At 39.2% G+C, this 12,406-nt stretch overlaps 1 protein-coding gene across 1 annotated transcript in view; it reads left to right on the top strand.

Annotated features, from left to right (window-relative positions):
- Cftr (CF transmembrane conductance regulator) overlaps positions 1-12,406 on the top strand; it is a 170,083-nt gene that overhangs the window by 148,562 nt on the left and 9,115 nt on the right. The gene's annotated exons all lie outside the window — the stretch shown is intronic.

Genomic DNA, 12,406 nt, shown 5'->3' on the forward strand with positions numbered 1-12,406 from the left:
CTTAGTTATATTAAATGTAAAGATATGACTTGTCATTGATATGCCAGAGATGTTCCAGTCCAACCTATAAACTTCCAATAAGAAACTCAAAATGATGCTCATTGTCCTGTGACAGAAGTTAAAAACAGAAAACATAAGGCCAAAATGAGTGACTGTGAGTCAGTAATAACTAAAGCCTTCTGTCCAGCTGCGGGCTGGTGAGGGCGTGTATAGGAGTGAGAAGCATCCGGAGACTGAGCTCCAGAAAGCCTTGCTTTCCTACTGCTTTGTCTCCTTTCTTTTCTTGTTTTCTATCTGACTGCAGAAAACATGTGGCTGTTTACTGGTTAGACTTTATGAATTGAGAGGTTTTCTTTATTTGTCTTTTGGGTGTTTTTTTTTTCCCATGCTTTAACACAAATGCTCTGCTTTGACTGTCCAGACCCAGACGGGATCTCAAGCCTTGCTTATGTATTTCTGCTTGTAGTTCTAATATGTCTCATTTTCAAATAATCTGCATATCTTCTTAGTTACACAAGATTTAAACAGAATGATCAGAAAATGAAAGCAGGGTTACAAAAAGAATGATAAAAATACTTAGTAAAATATTTTTCTTCTGAATTTTCCCGTTGTAAGACATGTAACAGAACACCATGGATGAGAGGAATTCATAAGACATTGTTCTATGCTGAATCACTAAATATTGCTGTCTCTCACATATGTTGTTCTTTCAGCATTTGGGCCCTAATCTGTATAATATTAGGACATCTGTGTAATTTCTCTGTCTTAGTTTCCTTATTTGTAAAATGAGTATAGTAATAACAATTATTTGTGCTTTTGGGGAAATTGAATGAAAAGTGTTTAAACTCTTCCTTCCCACATTGCTTGATCATTATTCTCTGTTAATGGTAGTTATTGTTTTTAATTCAGTGAGGTGGTAAGTCATGTCTCCTTTGTCTTTCTACTGGACTGGGAGTATGTTCGATAAGTATGAATAAATGAGTTTGCACAATTTCACAAAGAAAGTTGTAATGTACACATTGCTATAGAGTGTCATGAAGTTTATAGGGTTTGAAAGATTGGATACATGAGGTTCTAGGCAGGAAGACTGTGAACAATCAAAAGGATAGGTCAATATGAAGGGAAAGGGAGAAGGGTGAGAGGAAATCACAGCAGAGAGGCATTAGACGTCATGGCAGGGTCCAGTAGAAAGGGGCTAATTCTCCTGGGCTGAGAAAGGGAATGGAGAAGGTTTGGTAGCATACTGGTAAATACATGAGGGACTCTCAAATGATCATACTGTGATGCAGTTAATTAGAATTTACTAAGGTAGATAGTTGGACAGAGTGTAAAATTTAAGGGAGGGCAGAAAAAATAACTCTCAGGTCAGATTTTCAAATAAGTACAACACAATTTAGCTATTTCTAAGCCTAAAATTTGAAACCTTTGGTTATATGCTTTGATAAGAAAACATTTTTATATATCTTTGGAAAGGTTTATACTAAAACTTTGTAGTATAAAAACTGTTATGAAGCACTCTGGATTTCTAGGAAACTGAATTTAACCATCCAATATGCAGTCTTTTATATTTAAATCAATGGCATATACACTGGTAGTATAACAATCTATATTTGCTTCAAACTGTTAATAGTTCTCAGTAGAAATATGTCATTCATAATTTTCTAGTTGATATATATTCTTTAAAGCAAAACATTATTTTTAAACATTCTAATACAACCTGAGAATCTTCATGGTGCATACTGGGAAGGATTTTTATTGTACAGATGTGCTGTCAGAAACTTCTGCAGAGATCATCAGAGAGATTTCAACCACTGTCAGTATTTATGAGCATTTGGGCCACATTTCAAGTCATGACGTACACATACATACATACATACGTAAGCAGGGATAGTCACTTCTCCTATTAAACTTTTATATTAAGTGCAATCACCTCAGAAGCTTTTTGTTTTCACTTGCCGTCTAGTACTGTAAAGCATATTGCCTGTTGCAGCGATATACGATCAGCTGTGGGAAGTCCATGTAGGCTTAGCCACTTCCAGAGTTGAGAAGTGGAGGCAGCAGCTGCAGGGAGGAGATGAGCCATGTGGGGAACAATGATGATCTCTTTATTCTGCTTAGAGTCTCAAGAACTGCTCTTTATACCGTACATGACATTAAATAAATATCAAATATTTGCTTGCCCCAACTGACTTATTAGTGAGTAGTTTCTTATACGGGCAATAGGGGATCTGTGGGATTTGAAAGCTTCGGGCGCATTTTTTTTTTTTTTTAATTGGTGCACAGCAGATTTGAACGTGCCGTGTTGGGGCAATCCTTCCACTTCTCAGGGCCTTCACTGTGAATTTATAAACCAGAGAGAAGGGTTTAGGGTGGCCTCCAAAGACCTTTCGGTTATACAGAGGAGTTTGTGGGTGATTAAACAGCTTAGGAAACAGAAGTAAGACATCTGCTGGCACCACGAAGGCAAGCGACTGCCAGGTTCCCTTTGAATTAAAGGGATGGAATGTCTGATTGATGGTATACAATTGAATTCCAGCTGAACCAGTTTGTTTAGTTGATTTTTCTTTAAAATTGGATATGTGGTCCATTACCTTTTACCAGACATGAAATTATGAACAAAAGCCTGCAAGATTTCTGAGTTGTAATAAATCTACCACGCCTAAAGCTTTTAGATTCCTGACAGCTTCTTTCTTTCATAATTTTGAATGTATATCTACTTAAAATAAATTAGTTAAAACATCATAACTTTAGTAAACTAATATATGTTATATACTATTATGAGTAAAAGTTAGAGAATTTCTGATGCAACCATAAGGAATCTTCACATATTTATTGGGCTGTTAGTGTTATAATTAAAGAACTGTGATAATCTGTAAGCATTTGGGTCACTTTTAGTAATCTCTCTCTCTCTCTCTCTCTCTCTCTCTCACACACACACACACACACACACACACACACAGAGGGAGGGATAGGGAGGGAGACAAGGGGAAGGAAGGGGGAGAGAGAACTTTATTACCCAGAAAAAATAGCTTAGAGAAGTTAACTTTCAAATCTGAGGGAACACTGCATTTACTCTGATTGTTAATATTTTGTGCTTTTACTTCTGCACATCAGCTCACTCATTTGGGCAACTTTTGCTGAACTTATACAAAATTTGCATGTAAAAAAGAAAGTAAAGTCATGGCCTTCAGCAGTCATAGGTGTCCACATACTCTTAGTAGTTTTCTTTGAGACATGCGACCTAGATTGGGCTCCAGCTTTGTATGTAACAAAGGATAACTCTGAGATTCTTATCCTCTTTTTCCATCCCTGAATGTTGGAATTATGGGCACATGCTGCGGCGCCCAGTTTATGTGCTTCTGGGATGAGACCCAAGGCCTCTTGCTAACTGAACGTTTTTGTTTTTTTGTTTTTTTGTTTTTTTTTTTTTTGTTTGTTTTTGCCAACTTAACAACATCCCCACCACCTAACCTTGGTATTATTTAAGGAATGAAAGTATAGGAAATAATTGGGGAGCTTGTTTTGCTTGAGGATAAAGAACAGTGCCCCCAGGAAGTGAAACTGAATTTCAACCATGAAGGATATCAACTGCCACGTGAAGATCAGGGAGGAGGAGATTTCTAGCTGAGAGGAAAACTTAGGTGAAGAAGCTAAGAACCAAAGTGTGTGTGGTTAGAAAAGAGTGGAAGGGAAAGGGGCCCAGAGATCTGATGGCCGGTCATAAGGATGGTGTGCCCTTAGTGAAGGAGAAAGTCACTGACATTTTTCACTAATTATTTGGGTATATTGTAAGAAAAGCAAAAGTATAAAGAAGGAAATCCATTTAGGAAGCTCTATTAGTGACACAAAAAGAGCTAATGATAGTTTGGAGTGTTCAGTGGGAACAGAAATTAAAAAAAGAAATTGATTTGACATAGAGTTTGAGGATAATATAAATGACCAATGGCTCATTTTTTAGGTAGGCTGAGGAATAAGATGAATTATGAGTTCCTGGTGTGCACTGAGATGGAGATGCAGAGAGGACAGAAGTAGGATGGCATTTCTCTGCTTTACAAAGCATGGGAATAAAAGAGACTGGGTTCCTTTTTGCAGCCATATCTATGTTGCCAGCACAAAACTACCAATGTATCTGTGCAGGCTACATTCCCATTAGCAACTGTTTGTCCCAAGTAAATATTTATATTATATATTTCAACTAAATATATAACTCTTTCAAAGTTATAGAGATTGCAACCAAACTAATAAGAGGAAAGAAAGTTATTTTAGACATTGACATCAAAAATTTTTTGCCAGTCTTCTGGGTGTATGGAGAGGGCTAAATATTATTTTTAAAATATTACTTATTACCTGAGATCTCTTAAGACAGTGGTTTGCTCCTAAGCACATGGTCCACCTAAGTGGAAGTGTGACTGCAAGCATCTTGACGATGGCCATGCAGTGGTGTTTCCACAGCGGAGCACCTGCCTCTCTTCCCCAGCACACATGCCCTTGAACAAACATATGAGCTATGATCACTCATGGGTTTCTTTTTTTTTTTTTTTCATTTCTCCTAAAGTATAATTTATTTAACCTGATTCAACCATTTTTTTTAAGTTCAGAATTCTACCAGACTTTCTTTTTTGTATGTTTTATTTTTATTTTTTTATTTTCTAAATTTTTTGTTTACATTCCAAATGCTTTCCCCTTTCCCAGTTCTCCCCTCCCCATATATACCATAAGCCTTCTCTCCACCCATTCTCCAATCACCTCCCTCCTTTTCCTCTATCCTGGTACTCCCCTCCAATGCTGGATCAAGTCTTTCCAGGATCAGGGCCCTCTCCTTACTTCTTCATGGGAGTCATTTGATAAGCTATTGTGTCTTTGGTATTCAGAGCTTCTAGGCTAATTAATGTCCACTTATCAGTGATTGCATTCCATGTGTATTCTTTTGTGATTGTGTTACCTCACTTAGGATGATATTTTCCAGTACCAACCATTTGCCTAAAAATTTTAGAAATTCATTGTTTTTAATTGCTGAGTAGTATTTCATGGTGTAAATATACCACATTTTCTGTATCCATTCCTCCATTGAGGGACATCTGGGTTCTTTCCAGCTTCTGGTTATTATAAATAAGGCTGCTAGGAACATAGTGGAGCATGTGTCCTTAATATATGCCGGGGAATCCTCTGGGTATATGCACAGGAGTTGTATACCAGGGTCCTTCAGAAGTGTCATGTCCAGTTTTCTGAGGAACCTCCAGACTGATTTTCATGGTGGTTGTGCCATCTTGCAATCCCACCAGCAGTGGAGAAGTGTTGTTCCTCTTTCTCCACATCCTCACCAATACCTGCTGCCTCCTGAGTTTTTAACCTTGGCCACTCTGACTGGTCTGAGGTGAAATCTCAGTGTGTTTTGATTTGCATTTTCTTTTTTTTCTTTTGTTTTTTTTTTTGGATTTGGTTCCCCCTCCCCCCCCCCACCCCCCCCCACCCCCACCCCCCCGATACAGGGTTTCTCTGTATAGCCCTGGCCATCCTGGAACTCAGTCTGTAGACCAGGCTGGCCTTGAAGCCTCTGCCTCCCAGAGTGCTGGGATTACAGGCATGTGCCACCACCGCCCCGCTGATTTGCATTTTCCTAATGACTAATGATGTTGAACATTTCTTGAGGTGCTTCTCAGCCATCTGAATTTCTTCAGGTGAAAATTCTTTTGTTAGATCTGTACCCCATTTTTTAATAGGGTTATTTGGTTCCCTCGGGTCTAACTTCTTGAGTTCTTTGTATATATTAGCCCTCTATCGGATGTAGGGTTGGTGAAGATTTTTTCCCAATTTGTTGGTTGCCTTTTTGTCATTTTGACAGTGTCCTTTGCCTTACAGAAACTTTGTAATTTTATGAGGTCCCATTTGTCAATTCTTGATCGTAGAGCATAAGCTATTGGTGTTCTGTTCAGGAACTTTTCTCCTGTGCTCCTCAAGGGTTTTCCCCAGTTTCTTTTCTATTAGTTTCAGTGTGTCTGGTTTACACAGAGGTCCTTGATCCACTTGGAGTTGAGCATAGTACAAGGAGATAAGAATGGATCAATTCTCATTCTCCTGCATGCTGACCTCCCATTGAACCAGCATATTTGTTGAAAAGGCTATCTTTTTTCCACTGGATGTTTTCACCGCCTTGGTCAAAGATCAAGTGACCATAGGTGTGTGGATTCATTTCTGGGTCTTCAATTCTATTCCATTGTTCCACTTGCCTGTCACTGTGCCAATACAATGCAGTTTTTAAAACTATTGCTCTGTAGTATTGCTTGAGTTCTGGGATACTGATTCCCCCAGAAGTTCTTTTACTGTTGAGAATAGTTTTAGCTATCCTGGGTTTTTTGTTATTCCAGATGAATTTGAGAATTGCTTTTTCTAACTCTATGAAGAACTGAGTTGGGATTTTCATGGTGTACTGGCTGGTTTTGTGTGTCAACTTGACATAGGTTGGAGTTATCACAGAGAAAGGAGCTTCAGTTGGGGAAGTGCCTCCATGAGATCCAGCTGTGGGGCATTTTCTCAATTAGTGATCAAGGGGGGAGGGCCCCTTGTGGGTGGTACCATCTCTGGGCTGGTGGTCCTGGGTTCTATAAGAGAGCAGGCTGAACAAGCCAGTAAGGAACATCTCTCCATGGCCTCTGCATCAGCTCCTGCTTGAGTTCCAGTCCTGACTTCCTTTTGTTATGAACAGCAATGTAGAAGTGTAAGCTCAATAAACCCTTTCCTCCCCAACTTGCTTCTTGGTCATGATGTTTGTGCAGGAAAACATCAAACCCTGACTAAGACAAATTGGTACCAGGAGTGGGGTATTCCTGTGACAACCTGACCATGTTTTGGGGAGGACTGTGGAAGGACTTTGGAACTTAGAGCTAGAAGAGCCATTAGGATGTTAAGAGCTCTGTGGAAAATTCTGTAGGACCTTGGAAGACAATGTTAAGAACACTGTAGAAGATGGAGGCCTGACTTGTGAAATTTCAGAGGGAAGATTAAAGACTCTCATCAGGGCCATGTTTCGATTGTGAAGATTCTGTGGTTTTGGTTAGTTGGGACTTAAGAATCAGCTGTGATTAACAAGATACCAGAACCACTAATTCTAACCCTTGTGTTACTGGGACTATTGATGCTGGTTAGCTGGAGCTAAGAAATTAGCGGTGATTAAGAAGAGACCAGCATCACTGAGGTGAAATCTTCTGGGAAGCATTTTCTGAGAGCACAGAGAGTGTGTTCCAGAGATAGACACAGTTGTATTTTGTGCTGTGGATGGACTTGGTATTGTGTAAGAGTCACTCAGATGGTACTGGTTTTGAAGGCATGAAGGGGTCATGAAGAGCAGCTGAGTCTCTTGGCACAGTGAGAGACCACAGAAGGCCATTGGTAAAGGTGCAGCCTCAGTTGCAATTGATGGCCCAGGTCTTGAAGGGGTCATGCATAGGAGCAGAGGCTTGTCACCATGAAGACAGTCTATGAGAAGCTATTGCTGAAGCCTAATTTCCCTGGAAGATAGCAGTGTTTTGGAGATGCCAGTACCATGCAATGACCACCAAGAACAGCAGCAGCAGTGGAGTACAGGCAGCTGGAGACTAGAAGACAAGCTGTGTGCTACAAAGGGCAGAGGTGGAGAAGTGACCCAAGCCCTTGGAAGAGCCCAGAAGATCGTGAGTTGAATCCCAGACATTGAAGCACTGGAATTTGAGTTTTGCTTTTGGTTGTGACTGTGCCCTGATATGTTTCCCTCTTGAAGGAAGAAAGTATTTTAGTGGAGCCCACAGTTAAGAGACTTTGAATATTTAAAAAGACTTTGAATTTTAAAGATATTGGACATTTTAAAGTGATTGAATGTTTAATATGTAAAGACTGTGGGACTTTTAAAGTAATTTAGATCTTGGGGATGAATGAGAAAATAAGGGTTGAGGCTTAATAGTGATGTGTTTGTGTGTCAAGTTGACAGGGGCCAATTGTACTAGCTGGTTTTGTGTGTCAACGTGACACAGGTTGGAGTTATCACAGAGAAAGGAGCTTCAGTTGGGGAAGTGCCTCCATGAGATCCAGCTGTGGGGCATTTTCTCAGTTAGTGATCAAGGGGGAGAGCCTCCTGTGGGTGGTGCCATCTCTGGGCTGGTGGTCCTGGGTTCTATAAGAGAACAGGCTGAGCAAGCCTGGGGAAGGAAGCCAGTAAGAAACATCCCTCCATGGCCTCTGCATCAGCTCCTGCTTGAGTTCCAGTCCTGACTTCCTTTTGTGATGAACAGCATTGCAGAAGTGTAAGCTCAATAAACCCTTTCCTCCCCAACTTGCTTCTTGGTCATGATGTTTGTGCAGGAATAGAAACCCTGATTAAGACAGATGCGGATTAAGTTGAATCTGTAGATTGTTTTTGGCAAGATGGCCATTTTAATTTTTAATCCTGCCAATCCAAGAGCATGGAAAATTTTTCCATTTTCTGAGGTCTTCATTGATATCCTTCTTCAGAGACCTGAAGTTCTTGTCATATAGATCATTCACTTGTTTGGTTAGAGTCACACCAAGTTACTTTATATTGTTTGTGGCAGTTGTGAAGGGTTTCATTTCCCTAACTTCTTTCTCAGCCTGCTTATCCTTTGAGTATAGGAAGGCAACTGATTTGTTGAGTTGATTTTATAACCAGCCACTTTGCTGAAGTTGTTTATCAGCCGTAGGAGTTCTCTGGTGGAGTTTTTTGGGTCACTTAAGTAGATTATCATGTCATCTGCAAATAGTGATAATTTGATTTCTTCCTTTCCAATTTGTATCCCTTTGACCTCCTTATGTTGTCCAATTGCTCTAGCTAGATCTTCAAGTACTATATTGAAAAGATATGGAGAGAGAGAGAGAGGGCAGCCTTGTCTAGTCCCTGATTTTAGTGGGATTGCTTCAAGTTTCTCTCAGTTTAATTTGATGTTGGCTACTGGTTTGCTGTATATTGCTTTAACAATGTTTAGGTATGGGCCTTGAATTCCTGTTCTTTTCAAGACTTTTAGCATGAAAGGATGCTGAATTTTGTCAAATGCTTATTCAGCATCTAATGAAATGATCATGTGTTTTTTTTTTCTTTGAGTTTGTTTATGTAGTGGATTGCATTGATGGATTTCCTTATATTGAACCATCCCTGCATCCCTGGGATAAAGTCTACTTGATCATGGTGGATGATCGTTTTGATGTGTTCTTGGATTCGGTTGACAAGAATTTTATTTAGTATTTTTGCATCGATATTCATAAGGGAAATTGGCCTGAAGTTCTCTTTCTTTGTTGGATCTTTGTGTGGTGTTAGTATCAACATAATTGTGGCTTCATAGAACAAGTTGTGTAGTTTTCCTTCTGTTTCTATTTTGTGGAATTGTTTGAAGAGTATTGATGTTAGGTCTTCTTTGAAGGTCTGATAGAATTTTGCACTGAAGCCATCTGGTCCCGTGCTTTTTTTGGTTGGGAGACTTTCTATGACCCCTTTTATTTCTATAGGGGTTATGGGACTGTTTAGGTGATCTATTTGATCCTGATTTAATTCTGGTATTTGATATCTGTCTAGGAACCTGTACATTTCCTCCAGATTCTCCAGTTGTGTTGAGTGTAGGCTTCTGTAGTAGGATCTGATGATATTTTTGGATTTCCTCAGTTTCTGTTGTTATATTTCCCTTTTCATTTCTAATTTTGTTAATTTGGATACTGTCTCTGTGCCCTTTGGTTAGTCTGGCTAAGGGTTTATCTATCTTGTTGATTTTCTCAAAGAACCAGCTCCTGATTTTGTTGATTCTTTGTATGGTTTTCTTTTTTTCTTTTCTTTTTTTTATTCGATATATTTTTATTTACATTTCAAATGATTTCCCCTTTTCTGGCTCCCCACTCCCCGAAAGTCCCATAAGCCCCCTTCCCTCCCCCTGTTCTCCCACCCACCCCTTCCCACTTCCCTGTTCTGGTTTTGCCCTATACTGATACACTGAGTCTTTCCAGAACCAGGGGCCACTCCTCTGTTCTTCTCATTTGATGTGTGGATTATGTTTTGGGTATTCCAGTTTTCTAAATTAATATCCACTTATTAGTGAGTGCATACCATGATCTTTTGAGACTGAGTTACCTCACTTAGTATGATGTTCTCCAGCTCCATCCATTTGCCTAAGAATTTCATGAATTCATTGTTTCTAATGGCTGAATAGTACTCCATTGCATATATATACCACATTTTTTTGCATCCATTCTTCTGTTGAGGGATACCTGGGTTCTTTCCAGTTTCTGGCTATTATAAATAGGGCTGCTATGAACATAGTGGAGCATGTATCCTTATTACATGGTGGGGAATCTTCTGGGTATATGCCCAGGAGTGGTATAGCAGGATCTTCTGGAAGTGAGGTGCACAGTTTTCTGAGGAACCGCCAGACTGATTTCCAGAGTGGTTGTACCAATTTGCAACCCCACCAGCAGTGGAGGAGTGTTCCTCTTTCTCCACATCCTCACCAACACCTGCTGTCTCCTGAATTTTTAATCTTAGCCATTCTGACTGGTATAAGGTAAAATCTCAGGGTTGTTTTGATTTGCATTTCCCTAATGACTAATGAAGTAGAGCATTTTTTAAGATGCTTCTCCGCCATCCGAAGTTCTTCAGGTGAAAATTCTTTGTTTAAATCTGTACCCCATTTTTAATAGCGTTATTTGGTTTTCTGGGATCTAACTTCTTGAGTTCTTTGTATATATTGGATATTAGCCCTCTATCTGATGTAGGGTTGGTGAAGATCTTTTCCCAATTTGTTGGTTGCCGATTTGTCCTTTTGATGGTGTCCTTTGCTTTACAGAAACTTTGTAATTTTATAAGGTCCCATTTGTCAATTCTTGATCTTAGAGCATACACTGTTGGTGATCTGTTCAGAAACTTTCCCCCTGTACTGATGTCCTCAAGGGTCTTCTCCAGTTTCTTTTCTATTAGCTTCAGAGTGTCTGGCTTTATGTGTAGGTCCTTGATCCATATGGAGTAGAACTTAGTACAAGGAGACAAAGATGGATCAATTCGCATTCTTCTGCATGATGACCTCCAGTTGAACCAGCACCATTTTTTGAAAAGGCTATCTTTTTTTCCATTGGATGTTTTCAGCCCCTTTGTCGAGGATCAAGTGGCCATACGTATCTGAGTTCATTTCTGGATCTTCAGTCCTATTCCACTGATCTGCCTGCCTGTCACTGTACCAATACCATGCAGTTTTTAACACTATTGCTCCGTAGTATTGCTTGAGGTCAGGGATACTGATTCCCCCAGAATTTCTTTTGTTGTTGAGAATAGTTTTAGCCACCCTGGGTTTTTTGTTATTCCAGATGAATTTGAGAATTGCTCTTTTTAACTCTATGAAGAATTGAGTTGGGATTTTGAGGGGTATTGTGTTGAAACTGTATATTGCTTTTGGCAAAATGGCCATTTTATCTATATTAATCCTGCTGATCCATGAGCATGGGAGGTTTTTCCATTTTTTGAGGTCTTCTTTCATTTCCTTCTTCAGAGTCTTGAAGTTCTTGTCATACACATATTTCACATGTTTGGTAAGAGTCACCCCAAGGTACTTTATACTATTTGTGGCTATTGTGAAGGGTGTCATTTCCCTAATTTCTTTCTCAGCCTGCTTATACTTTGAATATAGGAAGGCTACTTGATTGATTTCAGCCCTGAGTATGATGACTTCCTGACTTCTTCTACTCCTGGGTGAATTAGGTTCTTTTTGTTCCAGAACTTTCAGGTGTGCCATTAAGCTGCTAGTGTATGCTCTCTCCATTTTCTTTTTTGGAGGCACTCAGGGCTATGAGTTTTCCTCTTAGCACTTGCTTTCATTGTGTCCCATAGATTTGGGTATGTTGTGTCTTCATTTTCATTAAATTCTAAAAAGTCTTTGATTTCTTCCTTTATTTCTTTCTTGACCAAGGTATCATTGAGGAGAGTATTCATCAGTTTCCATGTGTTTGTGGGTTTTCTGTTGTTTTTGTTGCTATTGAAGACCACTTTTACTCCCTAGTGATCTGATAGGAGGCATGGGATTATTTTGATCTTATATTTGTTGAGGTCTGTCTTGTGACCAATTATATGATCAGTTTTGGAGAAGGTACCATGAGGTACTAAAGAAAAGGTTCTTTTGCTTTAGGATGAAATGTTTTATATATATACATATACATATATACATATACTTATACACAGACACAGACACATACATATACATATACATATACATATATATATATATATATATATATATATATATATATATATATATATATCTGTTAAATCTAATGGGTCCAAAGCTTCAATTAGTTTCACTGTGTCCCTGTTTAGTTTCTGTTTTCCTGATTGATCCATTGAGGAGAGTGCAGTGTTAAAGTCACCCACAATTATTGTGTTATGTGCAATGTG

The sequence above is a fragment of the Apodemus sylvaticus genome, chromosome 2 (assembly GCF_947179515.1).
Source record: "Apodemus sylvaticus chromosome 2, mApoSyl1.1, whole genome shotgun sequence".
NCBI classification, from domain to species: Eukaryota; Metazoa; Chordata; class Mammalia; order Rodentia; family Muridae; genus Apodemus; species Apodemus sylvaticus.